We start from the raw sequence: 27,758 nt of genomic DNA on the forward strand, positions 1-27,758 counted from the left end.
TACAAGGAAGATGGCATAGACAACATGTAATGAATGGGTATGGATTAATTCAGCCTGTAGATTGTAGTTTAAAACCCAAAATAAAATGTGCATAAAAATGAATTATATTTTGAATGTATAGCTCATTCAAAATACATTTTAGTGCCAATATAAGAACTTATAAGTGAGTTACTGTGCCAAGTACTAGTCATTGAGTAGTGGAAAAGGGAGATCTCGCCTGGGCATTGTGGCACACGCCTGTAATCCCAGCGGCATGGGAGGCTGAGGCAGGAGGATCATGAGTTCAAAGCCGGCCTCAGCAAAAGCAAGGTTCTAAGCAACTCAGTGAGATCCTGAATCTAATAAAATATAAAATAGGGCTGGGGGTGTGGCTCAGTGCTTAAATGCCTAGGAGTTCAATCCCTGGTACCCCCTCTAAAAAAAGGGAGATGTGATTCCTGCTCTCTCACAGTGTAATAAGTAAAAAGACACTGATCAATATTTAAATGCACTAGAAGAATAACATTGAATGTACTCACCAAACCAAACCAAAAAATCCTGTGGTGCCCACTGTGAGGGCACACTCCTGAATCCCAGTGACTTGGGAGGCTGAGGCAGGAGGATCACAAGTTCATGTCCAGCCACTGCAATTTAGCAAGACCTTGTCTCCCAGAAGATCTGGGGATATAGCTCAGTGGCAGAGTGCCTCTAGGTTCAGTACCCAATACTGGGTTTGGGGGTCTGGGCGAGCTCTGTGTGTATGTATCATTTTGTAAAATGAATAATCCCTCTGTGATTATAATTTCTATCCTTTAAAATTTGGGCTACCTTTATCTATACAAATATTGGTATTATAATGTATCTTCTCAAAGGTGAATTATGTAACCAAAGCACCTTATTATTCTTCTCATTCTCCTTCTCCTTCTTCCTTTTTTAAATAAAGTAGAGCTTTGTGGTTATATGTAGTAGTTGGGTTCATCCCAACAAACTCACACATGCATGCAAATCAGTTTTGATTCACCATCCTCCACTTTTCCTTGCTGATCTCCCTCTCCTCTCCCTTTCTCCTTCCTCTATCAGACTTCTTTCACTCTTCTGGTAATTCGTATTTGATTGGTTCTTTATGTAATCTCATCCTTCCCTCCCCCTTTCCTTTATTTTACTCTAGCTTCTGCAAATTCAAATTCAACTTTGAATTTCTGAGTTTGACTAATCTCATCTAACATGATATTCTCCATTTCCATACCTTAACCAGCAAATAATTTCATTCTTTTTAATGGCTGGGTAGAACTTAATCACATATATACACCACAGTTTCTTATCTATTCATCTATCGATGGACATCTGGGTTGACTCCATAATTTAGCCATTGTGAACTGTGCTACTATAAATACTGTTGTGGCTGTGTTGCTGTAGTATGCCAATTTTAGATCTTTTGGTAAAATACCCAGGAGTGGGATAGCAGGGCCTTATGTTGGTTCCATCCCTATTGTTGTTTGAGGAATCTCTCTACTGCTTTTTGGAGTGGTTGTACTAGTCTGCAGTCCCACCAAAAATGTGCAAGTGTTCCTTTCCCCCCACAACCTCATCAGCATTCATTGTTGTTCACATTCTTGCTCTTTGACTTTCTGATGGGAGTGAGAAGAAATCTTAGTATAGTTTTAATTTACATTTCCCTGATTGCTAGAGATGTTGAACATTTTTTTTCACTTATTTATTGGCCTTTTGTGCTGCTTCTATTGAGAAATTTCTGTTTGGTTGTCTTGCCCATTTATTGATTGTGTTATTTATTTATTTAGGTTTAAGTTTTTTGAATTGTTTGTAAATTCTGGATATTAATCCCCTATTAATTGGAGGGGTAGCTAGTCAAGATTTACTTCCATTCTGTAGGTTCTCTCTTCATGCTCTTAATCATTTCCTTGGCTGAACAAAACATTTTTAGTTTAATGGCAACTCACCTATTGATTCTTGGTTTTATTTCTTTCACTTTGGGGCTCCTGTTAAGGAAGTTGGTGCCAGCACCTATATGATGGAGCAAAAAAGCACTTTTTTTCTAATGATACTCATTCAAAATAAATTAATATGTTTATAACTGGAATTAAAGCAGAACATAGTTCTAAAGATATAATAAATAAAATCAATTATAGAAATTTATAATTCTATATAATTTGTTAAAAATAAATTAACATGTAGATAACTAGAATTATAGCAAAAGTTGTGTATTTTCCTTTCAAATATAATTTATGTTGAATTTCATTGTCTCAGATTAGTATCATCTATTATTAATGTGTAATATTTGCTTTTGTGTAGAGGTCTATTATCATCTGAAGAAATAGTTCATCTGCATTCAGAAAGTAAGGTATGAAATCAAACTTTCTGTGAATGCAATTACATTCTGTAGAATTTAAGTTTTTAAACATACAGAGAAGGGCTAAAACTTGATAGAAATAGAATATACTTAACATACCTAAACATACAGAAATGGGGTATAACTCGGAGGAGGTAGAGTATGAATCTTGATACTCAGAAGGGATGCATTCATGAAGTGTTGCTTATGAAATTAATCATTTTGCCTCATAATTTCATTGAACAATTTGGAGGACAGTGGAAATTCCAAGTGGAATGAGTTTGTAACCTGAGGCTTTTCAGTTTTCTCTCTGAAGCATAATCTAATAGAAAACATGAAAGCGAAAGATACTCGTATACAAAGAAGGTGATTTTAATGGTTTATTCATTTATTTAAATATCTGCAGTGTAGAGATCACTCTTTCAGGTACTGGGTATCTTGGGATCTACAAGTTCCCTACCATGAATATCGGGGCCAAGGGAACCGCATACTTACTTGAAGGCCAACAAAGGCCTATGTAAAGAATCATTCATTAGTGAAAACTAGGTTTCTTGAGACAAAGCATCCAAATATAATATTCCACTAACTATGCTAAATATCGTTGAATCTTTGGGACTCATTTTATTGCTGAATCTTTGGTCCAGATAATATAGAGGTCTTTTCCAGGTACATAATTGTGGGATTCTTGAAAATACAATTGAATTAATTTCATGAAAATAGCTAGCATGTTTTTGTAGAAAAACAGCAATTCAATGTGTTAAAAAATTGGTTTCCCTGGCAAATGATTAGACTAATCAATAATTTCAATTCTTTTCATTTAGCCAAAGACCAAAAATATTGATTCTGTAAACAAGGTTCAAAACAAACTGCACTCTGCAAATAAAGGAATTAAAACAAATTTAAGGTATAGTGCAATTTTAAAAGTATTACATTCTTTATTAGTTTTATAGAATATATACCAAAAATATATAAAGTTACAGCTACATGTATCTTATTCATATTTGATAATTTGAAAACATTTTCTACACAAATGTTTTGTGGCAATTAATGAATACTTTGTAAAAGGGAAAATATATGATCTGAAGAGAAACATTTTTTGAGTGTTTAACAGAATGCCATACATTATTATGTATGTTTAGATAAGAATGACTTGGCATTCTCTAAGACTGTAGTACGTTATAATTTACCTTCTGTTGGTTTTGGTGAAATGAATGCAAGATGATCCTTAGGAGCATAAAAAGGTACCCCAAAGGCTGTCTAGGAAAGGAAACTTTGTAGTAAAGAAAGAGGTTAAATTGTAACAACCAATCTAATTTTTAGCAAGTTATGATATTTATATATCTGTTACCCAAACTGACAATCATATTAGAATTCGGGCAAACTCTTTGATTCTTGTCTTTTAATGACTTAAATAACTTTGTCAGTTTTATTAAAAAGAGAGAAAAATTAAATTGAAAGGGGTGAGAAGAGAGATACAAAAATACTGAAGAAAAGAACATATCCAGCATATGTTATATCACTGAAAAAGGATAACTTGTTTTTAGATTTTACATATACTTTTTTTTTAAAGAAAGGATTATTTTTCTAGGCAGGATTCCAATGCCTTTTGGAACCATGGACTTGATGATGTGTTTGTGTGTTAGGCCTTGCCCCTGACTCAGTGCCTTTGTAAAGGCCATTCATTTCATAGTTATTCTTCAACTTCATGAAATAAACAAAAAATCCAGCTTTTTGATAAACTTTGATTCTGGTTACAATGTGATTCTGTAGGTGGGAGAAAAAAGTTGAGATGATCAAGCCAATACTGTTCATTCTATAATTTTTTTCTCAAGAAGTATTATTCTTTGCTGGTAGAATTATAGCCAGGCAATGTCAATTTTTATACTACTTCTGCAGAAGCATGTAAAATTAAAAGCCACAGGCTGAATTTGATATAGGTGGCCAAATTCAGTACTTAGTTTTTATGTTCATTTGTTTGGAGGCAACGTCTAGACCAACTATCTTCGTAAAGCCATCTCTTAGCTTGTGTGCTTTATAAAGATCAAAAGTCTTATATAGTCCTTGAAAGTCTCAATCATAGATTGCATCATGAATTTGACATTTGTAATAATTTTGATCTGTTATTTGGGCAAGACCATATCTCCTTTCTGCATTTCTATCTTTATATACACACACCTCCACACATCCCACACACACACATGCACATTTTATCTACATGCATACATATATATTTTTTATATTTTAGTGTTAAATTGAAATACTCGGATATACAAATTGCTGATGATGTTGCCATTCCAGAGGATTTCTCAGACTTTTCTCTTTTGAAAACCATTAGCAAAATTGAAGGGCAACTGGAGGAAGAGGGCTTACCTGAAGATGATGACATTTTCTCAGGTGTGAGTAAAGACATTGGAACAGGCAGATTTTCTTTTGTCATTTTTTTTCTTCATATCACAGTTACTTAGAAAAAAAATGATTTGGGCCAGGTGCAGTGGCCTATGTCTGTAATTCTAGTAGTTTAGGGGGATTGCAAGTTTTAAAGCCAGCCTTAGCAACTTAGTAAGGCACTAAACAATTAGGACCCTGTTTCAAAATAAAAAAAATACACAAGGGTTGGGGATGTGGCCCAGTGTTGAAGCATCCTGGGTTCAATCCCTAGTATGAAAAAAACAAAACATGATTTGGGGGAACATTTAGTGCATTTAAACTACTTATTGTGATGCCTTGGATTTGTTTCAGGACAATCTAATGGGATGTGGTGATGGGAGGAATGAGTGGAATTATAGATGAAATAACATTGACTGTGAGTCCATAAATGTTGAAGATGGGTTGACATTTGTGATAATTTCATGAACTTATCTTTCTACTTCTGTATATGTTCAGTATTTTCTATTATGAAAAGTAAAACTGACTATAGTGTTGTTTTGGGTTTATTGAGCACTTTTCAACTGAAAGTGTTGCATAGCTCATGACTAAAATATTAAGAAAGTTTCCCTGCTTTTCATTTATTGTTATAGTTTATTTATTACTTGTTAAATCAATATATGCAGAGGATAAATGAATTAGCGATGTATCATCAGGTACAATAATCAGTTTTCTAATATAATTTTCTTTATTAATTAATCCTTTGAATACCACTGTAAGAATAATACTATGTTTAGATCATCTAAAAGCATTATAATACCAGTAATCATCTGTTTAAATTATGTATATCTTCTTGGTTCAATCCAGGCACATCCTATGACTTAAGAAATTTGTCGATGCCTTCAATGTCTTCTATTTTATTGGAGTATAAGTTTTCAAAATAGTTTCTAATTATCCTCTGTTTTTCTGTAGTGTCTGTTGTGATATTACCTTTTTCATCACGTATGTTGGTAATTTGAGTTTTCTCTCTTCATTAGCGTAGCTAAGGGTCTGTCAATTTTATTTATTTTTTCAAAGAACCAACTTTTTGTTTTGTCAATTTTTTCAATTGTTTCTTTTGTTTTAATTTCATCTCTAATTTTAATTATTTCTTGCCTTTTACTGCTTTTGCTGTTGATGTTTTCTTCTTTTTCTAAGGCTTTGATATGTAATGTGAGGTCATTTATTTGTTGACTTTTTCTTTTTTAAGGAATGAACTCTGTGCAATGAACTCTCCTCTTCGTACTGCATTCATGGTGTCCCAGAGATTTCCATGTGTTATGTCTATGTTCTAATTTACCTCTAAGAATTTTTTAATCTCCTCCTTTATGTCTTCTGCAACCCATTGTTCATTCAGTAGCATATTGTTTAGTCTCCAGGTGTTGGAGTGGCTCTAAAGTTGTTAAATAACATAAGGGGAGCCAGCTATGTTATTGAAACAATAAATAAGACAAATGAGTATGTATGAACAGTTAATGCTGAACTATAATAAGCACAATTAGTCCTGAATTCAGGCACACACTTAGCCCTCCAGTCATTTGAAATTTAGCAGTTTTGTTATATAATCATAATATTGTCTTGATTCTTTGGAAAATTACAAGTTTGTATGTGTAATGATATTGAACTGCAAACTGGTCAGTCATAGTGGAGATATTTATTAAATTTATTTATTTATTAAATTTATTGGTCCAATTATTAAATTTATTAAATTTATTGGTCTAATCAAACTTTTCAGGGGTAATTGTGGTAGGGAAGGTAAGTGAAATCATAAGTCAGTTGCCCTTCAGTCTCTCTGTCTCTTTTTTTAACCACAAATTTAATTTTTAATTTCTTTTTAGTTATACATGACATCAGTCTCTCTTAAGATGCTTTCGAGAAAGTGATGCCCAGACCATGGGCAGACAGTTTCCCATGCCCACATGTTCCTGCTCCCATAAACAGAGAACTAGGACAAATGACCTTTATCTTAAATGTCACTTTTTTCTTATTGCTGAATTATCCTGCCACTCTCAGTATCTTCCTTTTTTAGTATCTTTGACCTAAGTGGAAGAATTTTCCCTTACTCTAGATGATTGCTTAGAATGGCTGGGTTATGTATTGAAGTAAAAGATTAAAAGGTAGTTTGGGAGCACAGGCTACTTTAAAAGATTTAAAGCTGACTTTTGCTAGAGAGGATTTGTGTTTGTTTATGTCAGTCACTTTAAGACATTACTGTCCTGAGACCCCTGTAAATTCTGTTTATTGTGGACCACCTTACTGAGTATAAATTCAGTCTGCAAACTTATGAGAGTCTAGGAGCAGGTTAGATCCTCTGGAGAGATTTTTCTTCCTCCTTCTAAACTCAGTTCTAATGAGATGTGAATAGTTCCCTGTCATTCCTTTCTGTTGAGAGGGATTTATCTCATTCATCTTTGCCTTCAGAGTATTTAATGACTTTAGTATCCCTTAACAGGGATCTACCTGTTTTGAGCTATTTTGGGCATTTTTCCCTCTTAAAGTAGCAGTATGTCTTAAAACTGCTGATATATTAATTCAGCAAGACAGTAAGTGCAATCATTTAAATCCACAGAGGCACAGATCAGATTTCTAAAAGCCAAACTCCATGTTATGCAGGAGGAATTGGATAATGTTGTATGTGAATGCAATAAAAAGGTAAGATTTTAAAACTTCATAAAATAAATGCTCTAACATTCAAAGACATTTGGGGGCAGTTTCAATTATATTTTAATGGCTTTATTTTTAGCTATTGTTCAGTTACATTTTGAATTAAAAATTATCTATAAATACAGAACTTTATTCCAAGATGTTGAATTATCACAAAGCAAAAGAAGTTTTAAAAGTGTACTAATTAGAATTCTTTTTCAGACTTACAAGGTAAGCTGTTAAACACAAATAAGCTATCTGACTTGCATTTTATAAGATGAAAATGGAATATACTTTTTTCTTCATTAAATGGCTATAAATATCTCATCAAAGATCATATTCTGAAGTTCCTCTTTTGTTTTCTGCTTTGTTTGGATATGAACTCATGTACATTTTATCACCCTATCTCTAATTTTGTAACTAGGAAGATTAATTGCAGGATTTAAAGTCTCAAGTAAAAAACCTTGAAGAAGATTGTGTGAGACAGCAACGAACAATTAATAAGCAACATTCCCAAATAGAAAAATATAAAAATCTTTTTGAAGAAGCAAATAAAAAATGTGATGGATTAGAACAACAGTTGACTTTAATAGAAAGGGTAATGATTTTGCTATTTTTCCTAACTTAATGCCAAAGGTACATTAAAACTACTAAAGTAACATTTGTATAAACACCACTTTTGGTTATTCAGTTATTAGTATTTACCAAAAACAACCTAAATACTATATATTTCATCCATTTAATTTTTTTTAGTTGTAGATTGACTCAATGCCTTTGTTTTTATGTGATGCTAGGATTGAACTCAGTGCCTGACACTTGCAAGGCTACAACTCCAGCCCTCTAAAGAACATAATTTAGTAGCTTAGTATATTTATAGAATTACACAACTACAACCACAGTCAATTTAGGTCATTTTCATAACCTAAAAAAAAATACTTTTGTACCCTTTGGTTACCATACCTGACCTCACTTTCCCCAAATGCTTTGAGCCCTAGGCAACCACTAATTTATTATCTGTCTCAATAGATTTGTCTATTCTAGAAATTTCATATACTTGGACTTATATGTGCTTTTTAATACTGACTAGTTTTTAAGGTTGATCCATGTTGTAACATCAATCAGTATTCCTTTTTGTTGGCCAGTAATATTCCCATCATATAGCCGTAACTCGCTCATCATTTAGACATTTGGATTATTTTGAATAATGCTGCTATGAACATTCACGTACAAGGTTTATGTGATGATATGTTTTCACTTCTTTCGGCTATATAGCTAGTAGTGAAATTGCTGAGTTATCTAGTGACATTATGTTTAATGTTTTGAGGAACTATTCAGTTTCCTAAACTGGCTACACTATTTTATATCCCACCAAGAGGTGGAAGGAGGGGTCCAGTTTCTTCACATTCTCGCCAAAACCTGTTACAGTATGTTTTTTATTGTAACTATTCTTCTGGTGTGAAGTAGTTACCTTATTATGTTTTTGCATTTCGCTAATAAATGATGATGTTGAACATCTTTTTATGTGCTTATTTTCTCTTTGTATCTCTTCTTTGGGAGAAATGGCTGTTCACATTGTTTGCCCATTTTTAAAACTGTTTTTTTTATTATTGGTAATAACAGTTCTTTAATAGGATATATATAGCTGTAAGTCTATATAGAGCAGTATGTCCCTTATCAGATATATAATAGGCACATATTTCTCTAAGTATGTGGGTTGTCTTTTTTTTTAAATAATGTTGCTACTACTCTCTATGTATTTTTTAAAATATTTATTCAGTTGTAGATGAACACACAGTATCTTTATTTATTTTCATGTGGTGCTGAGGATCAAACCCAGTTCCTCACACATGTGAGGCAAGCGCTTTACCACTGAGCTAAAGCCCCCAGCCCCTGTGGGTTGTCTTTTACATTCCTTAAGGTATCCTTTAAAGCATGAAGTTTTATCTAACATTTTGGTTGTTTAAACTTATAGTGTCATATCTAAGGAAAGAATATATTTTAAATGAACTCCTACTTATTTTTTTTCTATTAATTTACCATTGTGATAATAAAAATTCAACAATACTATATATAGGATTATTTTGTAAAACTTAATGATGATAAAAATAATAATATAGCATGTACTGAGATTTTAGTAAGAAAATATTCCTCCTTCATTACTACATTATTATGATTCTCTTTAGTATATTTGTATGAGAGCCTATTTTTAGGCATTTTATTTTGGTATAATTGACATTATCTTTGGTAATAATTTTAGTATCAGATTTATTTAGGCATAGTTCATATAAAGTAAATTTGTTTTTTAGTATACAGTTTTGTGAGTTTTGATAAATGCACACAGTTGTTTAATCATTACCATAATCAATGACATAGACCAATTCCATTACCCCCGAAATTCCTTGTGAATTTAGTCGAGTCCTTCCCCTAATCCCAGCCCTGGAAAATCACTGATAGTTTGGCCTTTTCCAGTATATATTATGTAAGTAGAATCACACAAACTATATCCTTTGAGTCTTATTTTTTCCACTTACCATAAAGCATTTGAAATTTATCCATGTTGCCCATTCCTTTCATTGCTGAGTAGTGTAAATGGTGAATGGATGTACCACAGTTTACCCACATATTTAGTAATGAAAATTGATTATAGTATCTAATAGTTTAAGTCTGTACTGTCCAAAAAGATAACCATTTATGGGCTGGGGTTGTCACTTAGTGGTAGAGTGCTCGCCTAGCATGTGCAAGGCCCTGGGTTCAATCCTCAGCACCACATAAAAATAAATACATAAAATAAAAGTATTATGTTCAACTACAACTAAAAAATAAATATTAAAAAAGACAGCCATTTAATATTCATAGCTAGTCTAAATTGTGGTGTGCTATAGTATAAAATAAACATCAGATTTTAAAGACATTATAAAAGAAGAATGAATAATTTAAAATATCTCAATCTTTTTTTATTCTTATTAGTTACACATGATAGTAGAATGTAGTCAATCTTTTTTTTATATTGGTCACATGTTGAAATAATACTTTAGATATACGTGGTTAAGTGAAATACATTATTAAAATTAATTTTGCCTTTTTCTTTTTAACCTCCTCAAAGTAGTTATTAGAAAATGTAAAGTTCATATTTTACTTCTGTCAGTTTAAGAAATACAGATGATTAATCTAAAAAAAAGCTGTGACTGAGAGATCAACTTGGTTTTTTTGATAGTATAGGACATTGAACCCAGGGCCTTATGTGTGCTAGGCAAGTACTCTACCACCAAGACATACCCTGAGCCATTTTTTAATCTATATTTTTATTTATTTCAGTACTGGGAATGGAACCCAGAGGCACTTTACAATGAGCTATATCTCCAACCCTTTTTAGAAAGGGTCACTAAGTTGCCCAGGCTGGCCTCAAACTTATGATCCTCCTGCCTTAGCCTCCTGTTACTGGGATTGCAAGCATGTGACACTGTGCCCAGCTATTCTGTGTTTTAATTTGCCATTTATCATTTGTCACCACACACCCAAGTACTAGCCTTATCACTATTTTAGTCTCAAGTAATATTGAAACTTTGGTTACATATATTTTCTTTGCTCTCATATCCTATCCTATGCATTATTTCTTCTAAATGTCTTCATGCATCTTTTTCAGTTTCTTGTCACCACTTGGTTCAAGCAATTACTACACTATTTTTGAACCTCTTAATAGGTCATTTTATGTCCATTCTCTCTTTGTCATCCATTATATCCTGGACTCTATCAAATAAATATTCTTAAAGGCAGCATTGCTTATACCCTTTCCTTTGAGAAAAAAGAGGAACAATTTTTTTTTAATGTTACATAGTAGGGGAACTGAGTCCGAGTGGTTAAACAAACAGAATTCAAACTGTTTTGTTTGATTCCAAAGTCTATATTCTCCCCACAAATGAGATCAACTATTTTTAAATTGTGTATTAAGTTATTTTAGCAGCTGATAGTGACAGATGGATTATTTTCTAAATTATAAAAACAAAAAGCATTAGACTTTTTCTGTTATTGATCTTTTTAAAAAATTAACTTTATTGGGGAATGAATTAAATACAATAAGACTTTTAAAAATACAGTTCAATGAAGTTATTTTATTCTTTGCACTGGGAATTGAACCTAGGGGGCGCTTTACCAGTGAGCTACATCCCCCAGTTCTTTTTTTTTATTTTTTATTTTGAGATAGAGTCTTGCTAACTTGTTGATACTGGCCCCAAACTTGTAATCCTTTTGCCTCAGCCTCCCAGGAAAGGGCCAGTACACCTGGTCAATGAATTTTGATGAATTAACATATCCTTGTAACCATCACAATCAAGATAGAGAAAATTTGTCACTCTCCTTCAAATGTCCTTTGTACCGCTTCCCCATAGAAACTTCTAATTTCTAACCAGGGCCCCAGGCAACCAAAGATCTGCATTCTTTCACTACAGTTTTGTTTTCTCTGTTCTAAAATTTCATATAGATGGAATCATAAATATGCAATTTTTGTATCTGGCTATTTTTGTTCTTAATGTTTTTTAAATACATCAGTATTATAACATGTTTTGTGGTTCATTTCTTTGTGTTGATGAGTAGTATTTATTTGAAGATATGCCATATTTTGTTTATATGTTCACTAGTTTATGTGGGCATTAAATTTTTTTCCAGTTTATTAAAAATAAAGCCATTGGATTTTCATATGCAAGTATTTTGTGTAGATTCATATTTTGTGAATTCATATCCAGCATCAGAATGTTGGATAAATGTTCTGAGTCTTATAGAAATTACATATTAAATTTTTTAAGAAACTGTCAAATAGTTTTCCAAAGTGATAATTGAATTTTGCATTCTCACTAACAGTATGAGAGTTCAGTTCCTCTGTCTCCTCATCAACACTTGATATTTTCAGTCTTAATAATTTTAGCTCTACTAAAGGTGAAGTACTTTGTCATTGCAGTTTTTTATTTCCTTTCTGTTAATGTTTAACATCTTTTCATATGCTTATTGGTTATTCATATTTTTTTTTGTTATGTATCTATTGAACCCGTTTTTCCTGTTTGAAAAACACTGGGTTGTAGGAGTTCCTTATGCCTCTTTATATATAATCCCTTGGTTAGAAGTATATGTATTGTGAATAAAATGTCCTAGTCTGACTTGACTTGAATTTTCCTAACAGTATGTTTCCAAAGACAGCAGTTTTAAATTTTGATGCACTTTATACATTATTTTCTCTCTCTCTCTCTCTCTCTCTCTCTCTCTTTTTTAATTCTCTTCAGAAAGCTCTGTCCACCCTAAGGTCATGAGGATTTTCTCCTACAATTTTTGAGTGTGTGTGCACACGTTTGTGTGTATAATGTAAAATTAAAATTATATAATGTCCTATCTTTCAAATTAATTTTATGGTATGAGGGTTAAAGTCAATGTTTAATTTTTTTTCAATTTGTCCCCCTTTGGTTACCATGTCATCTGTGTAGAAAATGCATTGACTGCATATATTTGTGGGTCTATTTCTGGATTCTGTTTTGTTAGAGTGACCTATGTGTTTGATATAATTCATCAGATAAAATTTATAGGTAAAACCATGTGGAGTTTTCTTTTTGGAAGTATTGTAGTTACCAATTCAATTTATTTAATGCATATGTCTATTCTACCTTCATATTGCTTTTTGAATCAGCTTTGGTAATCTTTATTTTTCAAGAAACTTGTCCATTTCATCTAAGTAATAAAACACATTGACAAATTTATTCATAATATTCCTTTATTTATAATATAATTTATAATACTTATATGACTTACAATAATGACACCTTTCATTCTTGATATTGATGATTTGTCTTATTTTTAATTAATCCTACATTAAATTTATTTATTTAAATCTCAAGCATACTGCACTTTCTAATACATTTTTCCCCCTTTCAGAGATGGTTATTATTGGTTGGTCTTCTTTCTTCAACTTTCCAACACCCTTTCCAGCCTCTGAGTTCATGACTTTGCCCTCTGTTTTATTAAGAAAATGAAAATCAAAAGACAACTTCATCATCCTATCATGAAATCTACCAGCCTCTTTGCTTCTATACCCATATATTGTACTCCCTGTTATAATGGATTACTACCTCTTCTGTTTAAAGCCGATCCTTTAATTGTATGTGGATCCCATACCCTCCTATTCAAGGATTTTGCATCTTGCCATTATCCTGCCTTTGTCTTGCAAAATTAAAATTTATTGGATTCTTTTTCATAAATATACAAACAAGTCATATGATCTCTCTCTTTTTCTCTATTTAATACCTGTTTAGATCTCACATCTCCTCCCACCCTACATCATTGCTACATCTTCCACAGCTGCCAGGATTTTCATTCCAAGTCTATTCTTATTCTACCTTCGTCATTTGTTTCTGAAACTTGATCTGATCAGTTATTTATCCTTATCTGATTTTTCTCACCTAAATTACTGTGGAACTTTTGTCACTTTCCCAGCATTAACTGCATTGTGCTGTAGCTGATACATGCACCTCTCTCATGTTCCCACTGTCTTTTATGAGTGATATAAGAATTATGAGAGGGTGGTAAATTATTTCCTCTTGAAGCTCCTAGCATTGGGTTTTAAAGCTAAATTTTATTTTCTTTATACTACCTAGCTTTTTAAAATATTTATTTTTTAGTTATAGGTGGACACAATACCTCTATTTATTTTTATGTGATGCTGAGGGTCAAATCCAATGCCTCATGCATGCTAGGCGAGCACTCTACCTTTGAGCCACAACCCCAACCCGCTATCTAGCTTTATTTTCTTTAAGACATGAAATTCAAGACTTGGGATTTTAATAAAACTTTCGTTCAGCAGTATATAAACTGCTTTTTGGAGGGTAACAGATTAATTTTGTCTATTTTTAGGATGCCAGTAGTATCTTGTCTGTATTTAGTAAACGATACTAGAGTATGACTGAACACAGAAATGTTTTCAATTAGGTTTTCCTTTCTTTAGTGGCTTTATGTATGTAGAAAAAAAAATTATTTCCTGCTTTACTATTCTCCTCACTGTCCTTTATCCTTTTTCTTCTTCATGTCTCCCCAGAAGGGGACAGTATTGATTAAAGAATTGGTAGGGAAACATCATGTAATGAAGCATGTTTTTATTTTTCTGCAAAGTAGGTTCCAAAATCACCAGCAGGAAGGAGGTTCCCCTGGTCTGTGAGAGAAGGCTGAAATTAGGTAGCAAGAACCGTGGACTTTGCAGCTAATGAACTTCTTTTTCTTTTCCATGTGAACAATGAAATAAATCATATAAGTTTTTAGCGTAGCTGCCACCCACAAAGCTGTGAAGAAGACTGTGACAGCAGATGGTATCCACACACAGTTTGATTTGTTTAGAAACCTACATAAAAAACAACATGTGTTGTTTTGTTTTCCCCCTTAATTACTCAAAGCCAAGGAGATCAGTATTCAAAGATGATATAGCGATATATCCAGGAGAAAAAAATCATGAAAGAATACAGACTATGTTTTTATTGTATAATTTCAGTTCTACAGTATTTATTGGGTCTCTGCTTTCAGTAAGGGTCTAGACTAGGCCTTATGTTGAAGGGGCTACAAAAAGAGTGGGTTAAGTATTTATAAGTTCAAAGATGTCATTAGTCCCTTTTATATACCACTGAAGTGCTGGAAATAAATAGAGACAGTTTCTGTCCTCAAGGACCTAGTTTATAAAGGAATGAACGAAATAAAGCAAAGGGACAGTTTAGTGTCATGTAGCAGGTGCTGTAATAAGTGTGTATTAAGAAGTCCTAGAGGCTCTAAGGAAAGGCAACCAATGCAACCTGGGTGGATAGTGAGGGTTAGAGATAGGAGGCTTCCTGGAGGAGGGAAAGTCCTAATGAACAACTCTGAGTCTTAATGAGTAGGTTAAGGGATCAGGATCAGAGGCTGGAAACATATGGCTGTTTGGGAGTAATCCAAGTACTGTTGATTTTACTGAAGGTAACATCTGTGAGAGATGAGGCTTGCTGATAGGGACCAAGTTCTGGTGGAGTTTGAAGTTACCAGTATGTTCATGTTTCTTTATGTTCTTCATGTTGGCCTCTTGACTGTATGCAATGGAATATCCTAGGTTATTTGCAGAAATATAAGTCTAATCTAGGACATGGAAAACCATCATTCATAAATTATTGTTTCTGCTCAAAATTGAGATTTTCCTGTAGGACTAATACAGAATGTCTTGCATTTGGCAAATTTTCTTAAATGACACATTTTGCCAGTTTTACACAAAAACAGTGTTTGTGTGAGAGTGTATGTCTTACATTGGCCTTTGGGGAGGCTTCTGAAAAAACTCTATAGTTTTAAAAGGTTGCTTATAAAAAATACGGACTGTGTTATAATGTTGTAGGTCAATAAAGGGAGAAAATTCCAAACAAAGTAAGAATTTAGTTCACAATTACATTTTTAGGATATATTTTTCTAATACCAGTTTGAGGCAAGAATTCCCTGAGAACTCTAATACTTAGAGCCCATCTACTAGCTGTGGTTGTGAGGGGGTGGGAGTGGGGTAGGTGGAGGGGGGCTGCAGGGATTTGCAGGAAAATTTGGGGAATGAAAAAGTGGAAAATATAAAAAGGGAAATTATCTTTTTTACTCTGCAGGAATTAGAAAATAAAAGATAATAACTACAAAAACAGGCTGCCTCTACCCAAAGCACCACAGAAGTCCGCTTGAATAGAGCCCTAGAAGAAGCAGAAACGTATAAACTGGAGTTAAGTAATTAAGACAAAACAACAAGGTATGGAAAGATTAAATAGTTTTGGTAGTGATCACTTTTGGTAACTTCCTCTTATGCAAGCATCAAAAATAATAGTTTTAGACTTACAATTCTTGATGTTATAATCAACATCTTTCTTTTTCAGCAAGTTAGGATTATATGCTGGGTCTCTTACCTAATTGGATGATACCACAGTTCTTTAGAGGATTCATTCACTTCTTTATCCAAAAGATCTTTATGGGTGCCCATATTATATGCCAGACACTTTTCTGAGCTCAGGATAAGGAGTGGGGAAAAAAAGTGTGTTTCATGTCTCATGTTGGTTATATTCTTTTCTGAGCCTCAATTTTCTAGTATAGAAAGCAAGGGGCTGTTTAACTTGGCAGTAGCTCTCAATAACTTGGCAGTAGCTCTCAAACTTGAGCATGTATCAGGATCACCTGAAGAGTTTGTTAAAACACAGATTGCTTGGCCTCAGCCTTGGAGTTTCTGACTCAGTAGGTCTAGGGTGAGGCCTGAGAATTTGGAACTTTAAAGAGTTTCCCAGGAGATACTGCTGCTGGTTCTGAAACCATAGTTCAATAACTACTGTCACAGAGCTATTAGAAAGATCCCATCTCCAAGGTCTAGCCAATGCTTGGCATAGGATTAACATTCAATGCCTTAAGTAGCTGTTAAATTAATGAAGGTTCAAGTATTGATGTATATGAAGATATCTGTACATTCTGTAAATACTGGCTGTTAGTTTTTTGTTCTGTGTCAACCTGAAAGAACAAAAGTCGATACTCCATTAGAATCTCTTCCCTTAGAACAATATTTAATAATTTAACAATGACATATGATGAAATTAGGAACCACCTTCATTTCATATGCAGATAATACATTTTGGATTATATTAGTAACAATAGGAATAAACTGGAACTGGCCTTGATTAGTCCTCCAACATGTTTAACAGAGGCAAATACATGACAGTGACTACAGTTTTAACAATATCATCTGTGAGATTGTTTATCCTATTTTGATCAAACTATTTCATGTTCATGGGCCATTAATGACGGTATCAGATGAGCAAATTAAGTAATCTCTATGGACTTAATAATTAGCATATTAGAATATTTCCAATTTGCATTTTAAAAGGATTTTGAAGAAAATAAAAGGAAGAGTAACCATGAGTGATTCAGGATTTGCAATTCTGGTTACAGATTTGATCTTTATATTAGCCCACAGTAGAATAGTAGAAAGAAAAATTGGTTTCCAGTAGATGGCTCTCCTCATTGTATCTGGCCATCTTGAAAATTCAGGTGATGAAGACTTGTTATGTGACTAGCTCATTCTAAAACCATCAACACTATAAAAACAACTTGGATGCATTCACCATATAAACTTCTGACCCCAGATCTGCATATGATTGATTGATTTAAATTCGTGGAATAATATTTGTGAATATATTGCTTATTATGTACTATAATGTAGACACTTGTGGCCAGATTTTTAAAATGTAACTTATTTCAGAATTCCAAAAAACTATGTGTCTTATACTTTTGATTTAAAAAAAATTTTTTTGTAGTTGTAGATGGACAGAATGCCTTTATTTTATTTATTTTTATGTGGTGCTGAGGATTGAACCCAGTGCTAGGCAAGCTCTCTGCCACTAAGCTACAGCCCCAGCTCATACTTTGATTTTTTAAAAATTATTTTGCCTAACATTTATCTTTGAGGGATGTTTCAGGATTATATAGTAATTCTCTTAGAGTCTAATCTGTATGTGTTTTTGTGTGTGAGAGAGAGCAGGTTTTTTTCTTTCAATTTAATTCTTTTTACTTTGCCTCTCATTTTGATTAAACATATAATTATTGTTAAATAGTCAATTAAAATTATTCAGGTCTATATGTTTAAAAAATATAACAGGGAAATATTAATGTTTCCATAAAACAGGACAAGATTACTTTGTAGTCATCAGAAACCAAAGATCTGTTTTTAAAAATAATGACAAACTTATTCTTAACAGAAATTAGGAAACAAATTTGGTTTTAAAGTAAGAGTAACTTTTGAAATGAAAAGTCAGTTAATTTAAACCAGGTGTTGTATGAATGAAGGGACCTTAGTCCTAATCACTATCATGTCCTCAGGGTCTAGCAAATGGTCATTGCTAAAGTCACACTGAAGGAAGGAATGTTAAAAGTAATGGTTTAACTGGAATTCCACTTAAAAACAGGACATTTGATTTGATGATTACTTGAAATCCTTTTATAATGTGACACCAAAGTCCATGTTACTTCATTTACAAAGAAATAATTTCTGATTCATCATTAATTCATTTAGAAATATTAGGGCCTGATAAGTACTGTACTGGCCAGATCTTTATTAGAAGCTGAAAGATGGAAGGGAGATAAAAATTGAATATATTCTTTGAAGTCTTGCAGCTTTTAGTGGAGAAGTTGGATGTTTAGATAACCCATCAAGCAAAATTAAGGGGCAACTGTGAGAAATTCTGTGGGTAAGCTAAGATCTGAATACTATATAGGAGTTAAGTGTCCAGGGAGATAATTATGGACAGAAGGAATACTAAGTAAAAATGGTTCTCTGACAAGAAAAGAGGACAAGTTAATGAAAGGCAAATTCGATGTGAAGGTAGTGATACAAAGTGAAGCTTTAAAGGGTGACGTCATCTAGATCCTTTAGGCCAGGGTTAAGGATTTTATTTTTCATCCAAAGAGCAGTGCAAAACTACTATACAGTTATTCTTTGTAGGGAAGAGAATCTGGCAAGCAGGCCAGAATGGATGCAGATAGATTGGTTAAGAGTAAGTGTGAGAAATGATGATGTAGTTTGGACTAAAGTGATAGTGGTAGAAATGGGAGGGGTTAAGTTCTCAAATACATTTAGGAGCCAGGCTCAGTAGTGCATGCCTGTAATCCCAGCACCTCAGGAGGCTGAGGTGGGATGATCACAAGTTCAAAGTCAGCCTCAGCAAATTAGTGAGGCCCTAAGCAAGTTAGCAAGACCCTGTCTCAAAATAAAAAGAGCTGGGGATGTGGCTCAGTGGTTAAATGCCCCTGGGTTCAATGCAATAGGGCTTAGTGATAGACTGGATATAGTCTGTGGGAAAGGAAAGCTTAAGGGAGGATAGTACTATTCACTGAATTAAGAAACACTGGAACAATTCTGGGGAAGAAAATTATAAAGTTTGAAGTTATTCTGAGGAATCCAAGAGGAAATGTTTTAAAACTTAGAGAAGTCTGCATTGAATAGGAATACAGAATAAGTGAGAGAAAGAGAAAAGCAAGGCCAGATTGAGCCTTGAAATAGTCTAGTATTTCTAAGGAGTATTCAGTACTCAATAGTATTCAGTACTTAACCACACCAATTGATCACCGAGAAATATTTTGGTAGAATGATAAGGGAAGAAGACAGATTTAATGGGAAATGAAAAATGAATGCAGGTGAGAAAGTGGAGATAGTGAATATATATGTGTGTAATTCTTCAAAGACACAAAAGAGTAGAGTTGGAAGGACAGAGCTGAGTGAATTTTTTAATGAGATAATTTACATACAATAAAATGCAGATTGCACATGTATAGTTCACTGAGTTTGGGCTTCTTGTTTTGGTCAGCTTTTTCACTGCTGTGACTGACCAGACCAACTGTAGACAGGAAAAGTTTATTTAGGGGCTCATGGTTTCAGAGGTCTCAATCCATAGACAGCTGGCTCCACTCCTTGGGGATCAAGATGAGGCAGAACAACATGGTGGAAGAGTATGGTGGAGGCACACAGCTTACATGATGACCAGGAAGCACAGAGACTCCACTTACCAGATAGAAATATATACCCTGAAGCCACATCCCACCTGCCTTCAGTTACCGCTCAATTAATCCCATCAGATGATTAATTCAATGATCGAATTAAGGCTTTCCTAACCCGATCATTTCTTCTCTGAATCTTCTTGCATTGTTTCACATGTGAGCCTTTTGGGGACACCTCACATCCAAACCATCATAGTCCTACTTATCTGTATAACGAGCCACTTTATAGAATATTTATATTTCCCCAGAAAGTGCTCTTGTTTCTGTTTCTAGGCCCCTCAGAGACTGCACTGGTCTGATTTCATTGGCTTCTTTCACTTACCATAATATAAGATTGACCTGTGTTTTTATTTTTTATTGATCCATCTTGTTAATGATTTATCAATTACTCTTTCCAAAGACTCAACTTTTGCCTTTATTTTCTTTATAATTTGTTTGCTATTTCACTGAATTCTCTTTATTGTATCCTTTTGTCCACTTGCTTTGGTTTTAATTTGTTTTTCTATTTCTAACTTCTTAAGTTGAAGGCTTAGATCATTGATTTTAAATTCTTCTTTTCTAAAGCATTTAATGGTAGTTTCCCTTAAAATTATGCTTTAGCTAACTCCCAGAACTATTTTTTGCCTCTTTTAACTAAATATGTCTATTTTAATATACCTACTGTAATATAATTTACAAAAACCTGTACATACTTAGTGTAAAATTATTGAATTTTGACTGTATACCTAAGAAATAATCACCCATTATATATATCTGTCACCCCTGAAAGTTTGTGTCCCTTTACAATCCTCCATTCCAAGGTAACTTGTTTTTACATTTTCTAGAATTTTATGTTCTTTTAAATTTTTTTTCCAATGTGACTTCTTTTATTCAGGACAATTATTTTGAGATTCATCCATGTTGTTTCCTGTGAAAATAGTTAATTTAATAACTTTTTTTACCCATGGTATAAATATACCAGTATTTGTTCATCCATTAACTGTTGGACAAGTGGGTTGTTTCTAATTTTGGCCTATTTTACAAAAACTGCTATGAACATTCATGTATAATTTTTTATATAGTCATACACTTTTTTCCTGTTGAATGTCTAAGTTATATTGTTAAACCTAAGGTAACATACTTGTTTTCTTATAGAAGTTGAGTATCTTTTAGCTTTCATATTTTAGCTTTTATGTTTGGGGTTTTTCCTTATGATGCAAGATAAAAGGCATAAGGTTTTTTTGGGGTTTTTTTTGGCTTTTTTTGGTATTTATTCCAGCACTGTTTGTTTAAAAGATAATTCTTTTATCATTGAATTGTCCTGAAACTTTTGTTGAAAATCTATTGCTCAGATAGGTATGGATCTATTCTGGAATATTTATTTAATTGGTCTGAATGCCTGCCTTTATGCTAATCATTGTTTTGATTAGAGCTATATAAGTCTTGATATCAGTGAGTCCTCCATCTTTATTCTTCTTTTTATAAATTGCTTGGTTATTCTGGGTCCTTTTCTTATAAATTTTAGAACCACCTTAACAGTTTCCACAACAATTCCTGTTGAAATTTTGATTGGCATTGCATTAATCCATAGATAAATTCTGGGAAATTGGACAATATTGTGTCTTAAATCACAAATAGAGAATATCTTTATTTTAGGCCATCAATTCCTCTAAGCGATATTTTATACATATTAATATGTAGGTCTTGTGTATTTTTTGTCAACTTATCACTTAGTATTTCATATTTTTGATGTCACTATAAATACTTTTTAAATTCAAATTTATCTTTGTTACTAAAATAGAAAAATACTATTTAACTTCAGTACATTGTATACATCTGCAATTATGCTAGACTCACTTATTCTTGAAGCCTTAGGATTTTCTGTACAGAGTATGTAAAATGCCAACTAGGAAATATTTTAGCTTTTGTAGGCTATGTATGGTTCCTTTTTGTGTAGTCTCCACTGGCTTTCTTTTTTAAATTCATCTAACCCTTTCAAAATAAAAAAATTTTCAGGGGTGGGGGTGGGTACCGGGGATTGAACTTGTGTGCACTCAACCACTGAGCCACTTCCCAAGACCTATTTTGTATTTTATTTAGAGACAGGGTCTCACTGAGTTGCTTCCCACCTCACTTTTGCTGAGGCTGGCTTTGAACTCAACATCCTCCTGCCTCAGTTTTCCCAGCCACTGGCTGTTGTGCCACCGTGCCTGGCAAAATAAAAACATTTTTTAACTTATGGCCTATAGAAAAACTGACCAAAGTTCCCTGGAAGATCTCAACAGGAATGCATACAGGATTTCTTTTCAGTTTCCTTTTTCTTGTTCTTTTGAGATAATAATATATTTTTCTTTTAGCCTATTAATGTGACGAATAACATTGGTTGATTCTCAAATATTAAGACAAACATATTCCTGGGATGAACCTCACTTGAGATGTATCATTATCCCCTTTATATAATATTAGGTTAAATTTGTGAAAATCTGCAGGCCTGTAAACTCAGTGGCTCGGGAGACTGAGGCAAAAGATGACGAGTTCAAAGCCAGCTCAGCATAGGCAGGTTCTAAGCAACTCAGTGAGACCCTGTCTTTAAATAAAATAAAAAATAGGGCTTGGGATGTGGCTCAGCAGTTAAGTGAGATGGGGTCTTGCTAAGTTGCTTAGGACCTCAGCCTCCCAAGCTGCTGGAATTATAGGCATGCCACCATGCCTGGCTTGTTTTTAAAATCTGACAGTCTCTAACTTTTTAATTAGAGTACTTACACCTTTGCATTTAATGTGATTATTAATATGGTTGGAATGAAATCTATTAACTAGCTGTTTGTTTTTATTCCTTATGTTCTTTTTTAAAATTAATTTTAAAAAATGATCTCCCTTTTTGTCTCATCTCCACTTCTGTGTGTGCATTTTAGCATTCATTATATACATCTTTAACTTATCAGGTAATATAGAATTTTATGAATAATGTAAACCTTTTAGCAGTATACTTTCTTTACACTATCCTTTCCTTTTTGCCACTAAGTAAATTTAAACACTTAAATTATGGCAAACTACAAATGAAAATTACCCTTGTAAACATTTTAAATTTAAAATAAAATATTGTTATATATATTCATATAGTTGTACAACCAATAACCAGAACTCTCTACATCTTGCAAAAACAAACCCTGTAGTTCCCTCTTGCCCAGCCCTTTGCAAGCAACATTCTGCTTTCTGACTCTTCCTCACATGAATGAAATCATACAGTAGTATTTGTCTTCCTGTAACTAATCAACTTCATTTGACGTAGGTACTCAAAGTTGACCCATGTAGCATGAGTCAGAATCTGATTGCTTTCTAAGGTGCAAAAATAATCCATTATATTTATAATATCACATTTTGTGTGTTCATGTGTCAATGAAAACTTGGGTTGTGTCCAAGTTTTTGGCTGTCCTTAATAATACTGCTATGAACAAGGTCTACAAATATCTGAAACTGCTTTCAATTCTTTTAAGTGGAATTACAGGATCAGAGAAAATTATCTTTGAATTTTTTTAGGAACTGCTATTGTTTTTGATAGCAGTTGTATCATTTTACATTCCCACTTAGAGTGTACAAATTTCCCAGTTTCCCCAGATCCTTGCCAATACTTCCTATCATCTACTTTTTTTTTCTTTTTTTAAATAGTAGTCATCCTAATGGGTTTGAGGCTTTATTTCATTGTGGTTTTGATTTTAATTTTCCTAATTATTTATTAAAAGATGCGGAACATCATTTCATGTGCTTTTTAGCCCTTCATATGTATTCTTCAGAGAAATATATTACAATACTTTAATGAAAATATTATTATACTTTTAATGTCACATAGCCAAGAAATCCTTGCCACATCCCATGATATGATCTTTTCCTCCTGGGTTTCTAAGAGTTTTATAGCATTAGCTCTTATTCTTAAGTCTTTGATTCACTTGAGTTAATTTTTGCATAGCATGAGATCAGGAAAGAATTCTTTTGCATGTGCATATTCAGTTCCCCAGCACCACTCTGTTAAAGAGATTATCTTTTCCCATCTTCTTCTTTTTTTTTAAATCTCTTGACCATATATATATGAGCATTTGTTTCTAAGATTTATTCTATTCTATTGATCCGTATGTCTGTCTTGATGCCAGCACCACATTGTTCTAATATTGTACCTTTGTAGTAAGATTTGAAATCAAGAAATGTGAGACCTTTATCTTTGTTCTCTTTCAAGATTAATTTGGCTATTTGGGGTTCCTTAAGGTGTCCTACGAATGTAAAGAAAGATTTTTCTATTTCTACAAAAACCACTACTGTGATTTTGATAAAAACTGAATTTAATCTGTAGATCTCTTTGGGTTGCTACTGACATCTTAACAATATATTGAGCCTTTCAATCCATAAACACATGATTTTTTCCCATGTATTTGTCTTTAGTTTCTTCCAGCATGTAAGTTTTTTACCTTCTATTTTAAGTTTATTCCTTTGTATTTTATTCTTTTTGATGGTATTTTAAATGGAATTGTTTTCTAAATTTCTTTTTTGGAATGTTCATTGTTAGTGTATAGAAACAATTCATTTCTGACTTTACTGAATTTATCTATTATGATAGTTTTTCCTTATGGTTTTCTACATATAGAATGTGTTGTTTATGAAAAGCAATGTTACTTATTCCTTTCCAATTTGGATGTCTTTCTTCTTCTGTACTAATTGGTCAAGTTACAACTTATAGTACTATGTAAAGCAGAAGGGACATAAATCGGTGCCTTTCTCTTGTTCCTGATCATAGCTTTGGGGCTTTTCACCATTGGGTATGATATCAGATGTGGTCTTTTCACATATAGCCTTCTGTTATGTAGAGATAGTTTCCTTCTTCCCGGGTTTTTAATTTTTTAATCACGAGCTTTTGAATCTTGTCAAATACTTTTTTGGCATCAATTCAGATGACAGTATGGGGTTTCTCCATTCTGTTAATATGGTATGTTAACATTGATTTTTGAATGTTTAATTATCCTTGCATTCTAGCAATAAATTCTATTTGGTCACCATGTATAATTCTTTTAATGTGATCAGGGATGTTGGCTTAGAGTTTTCTGTAGAATACAGAAGTGTTCTATTCAATTCTAGGGAAGTATTTAAGGATAGATGGTGTTAATTCTTCTCTAAATGTTTGGTAGAATTCACAAGTGAAGCCAGACAGTTCTGGACTTTTATTTATCAGAAGGGTTTTGATACTCATTCAGTATCCTTACTAATTAAAGGTCTATTCAAAATTTATATTATTCAGTTTTGGTAGGCTGAGTTTCTAGAATTTTTAATTTCATTTTGGCTATCCAAATGTTAGCTACACTGTTCATAGTATTTTTATGATACTTTCTATTTCTGTAAAATTGGTTGTATTGCCCCCTCTTTCATTTCTGATTTTAGGTATTTGAATCCTCTTTATCTTTTCTTCATCAGTCTACCTGAAGGTTCATTAATTTGTTAATCTTTCCAAAGCACCAACTGTTTCATTTGATTTTTTTATTCTCTTATTTCTGATCTCATGTTTATTATTCTCCATTTCTGCTAGCTTTGAGGTATTTCTGGTTCCTTAATTATTAAGTTAGATTGGTTTGGGATCTTCTTCATTCTTAATATAAGCATTACATTATTAGTATTAGCAATGTTTATACTCTATCCTATACATTTTGGTGTATTGATTTTCTAATTTCCATAGTTATATCTTCTTTGACCCACTGGTAGTTTGAATGTGCTATAAAGTTTGGATCCTGAATGTCCCTCAAAGGCTCATGTGTTGAAGACATGTTGGGACATCTGCCCAGTGTTGGGACATCTGCAGCGGGTCTGCTCTTTGTGCCCCCAATACCACCACAGTCAAGGAGGACTATATAAATCATGTAATGTTTAGTATGAAGAAGGTTTACTGGCAAAATTAAAAGTATCAGTGATTTCCTTTTGGTATCATTTTATTATTATATGAAAGAGCAAACATTTCAGTATTTCAAATACAGAGAGATTATGTTCACTGATTCTCTTTTGCATTGTGTAAGACAATTTTACTATGATGTAGTCTCCCTTATGAGCAGTGCATGAATTCTCTACTAAGGTTTTAGACTATACCTGTTCCCTTAAACAGGTTCCCAAGAACCTTATCCTATAAAGATGTATGTATGTATGTATGCAGATTTCAAGGGCTTTTTAAAGGATTCCCACATAGAAATTTGTACCATCCTGGCAGAACTGTTAGTCCAACAAGACTACCGTTTTTGTTTGAGGTCTATCCCTGTGAACCCATGAACTGGTTAAGTACATTCTGGAAAAACTAGGTGAATGAGGTCTTCAACCAGTATATCCTTTAAAGATCATATTTTGCTTAGTAGTGATTACTCATCTATGTCTTGAAATGTATTTTTGGGGTTCAAATATTTGTTACCTGTCCAGAGTTCATTCAATACAAGTTTTTACTATGACCTGATCATGATTTAAAGCTATCAAATTCCAGTAATTTGGTAATACAAAGAAAATTTTATGAACATGTATATTTCAGTTAAAAATAATTTTTATTACTGATGTGAAATAAAATAATTTACTTAAAAAATATAAAGATTACATACTAGAAATTTTTCTTTTGTAGGATATAGCAAATGAAGAACACAAAAAAATTGAAATGTTAAAATCAGAAAACAAGAAGCTAGAAAAACAAAATGGAGAATTAATGATAGGGTTTAAGAAACAATTAAAATTAATTGATGTTTTAAAAAGGCAGAAGGTGAGTATCAATGAAGGATTATAGATATTATCTGGACCTTTGTATTAGAGTTTTACTTTGTTTCATTTTGGTATCCTTAGACAAATTTTTATCTAAATAAAATCTGTTATACATAAGCTTGTATAATGTAGCATGCAAGTAAATTAGTTACATGGGAAATGGGACTGGTACAAATATTTGCCAAATATAGAATAACAATAACAATAACTATTTAGATGACTATTTTACTTTTCAAACCTTAAAGTACTCCCACTTTCTTTTATAAGGCATTTTACAATATTGAATTTTAATGGTAGGTTGGTTCAGTATTACTGTTGGGATAAGAAAGGCTTTTCAAATATTTGCTTATTAGAATGCATGTTTTTCAAACTTATATTTGGATATCCGTCTGACAATATTGATTTCTTTTTAAACAGATGCACATTGAAGCTGCCAAGATGCTATCTTTCACCGAAGAAGAATTTATGAAGGCACTTGAATGGGACAATTCATGAATGATCTACTTCAATTAGTCTCTATAACTTAAAAAGTTAAAATTTTTAATTTCAAAAAAATCTTCAAAGATTTCCTAACTTAGATGTGGGGATATAAAACTTTTTCTCATATGTAATTATTAATGAAAAGGGAAATATTGTATAAAATAAAGCAGCAAGAATTTTTTAATCTATTTCTTATGACCATTTTTAATTTTTATGACCTTTTTGATATTTTACAACTGCACTTAAAAATATTTTACATCCTGAGAGATGGAGCAAATGGTAGAAGAGGACTCTCCAGTGATCCTTCCCACAGGTGTAATATTTGGCACCCGAAACCTACAGGCACTGAGGTCTGTCTGCCTACTGATGAGGTTTGTACATAATCTAAGTCTGCTGCGCTGGCTAGCAGACTTGTCTGTCTTGCAGGGACTATGAATTCCTAAATGGCACTAGGAGTCAAGGGGACATCTGCCCAGTGTTGGGTTTTACTGAAGTGGGCCTGCTATAAGTGCTCCTAATACCACCAGAACCAATGAGGACTGTAATGGTGGAACATATAAATTACATATGTTTAGTATGAAGAAGGTTTACTGGCAGAATTAAAAGTATTAAT

The 27,758-nt window shown here is 33.0% G+C and overlaps 1 pseudogene; it reads left to right on the top strand.

The window, feature by feature from the left end:
• The first annotated feature begins 7,336 nt into the window (after positions 1–7,336).
• Positions 7,337–27,160, top strand: LOC143637765 (testis-expressed protein 9-like; annotated as a pseudogene).
• Positions 27,161–27,758: the final 598 nt, after the last annotated feature.

This window comes from Callospermophilus lateralis, unplaced genomic scaffold (genome assembly GCF_048772815.1).
Source record: "Callospermophilus lateralis isolate mCalLat2 unplaced genomic scaffold, mCalLat2.hap1 Scaffold_148, whole genome shotgun sequence".
Taxonomy (NCBI): Eukaryota; Metazoa; Chordata; class Mammalia; order Rodentia; family Sciuridae; genus Callospermophilus; species Callospermophilus lateralis.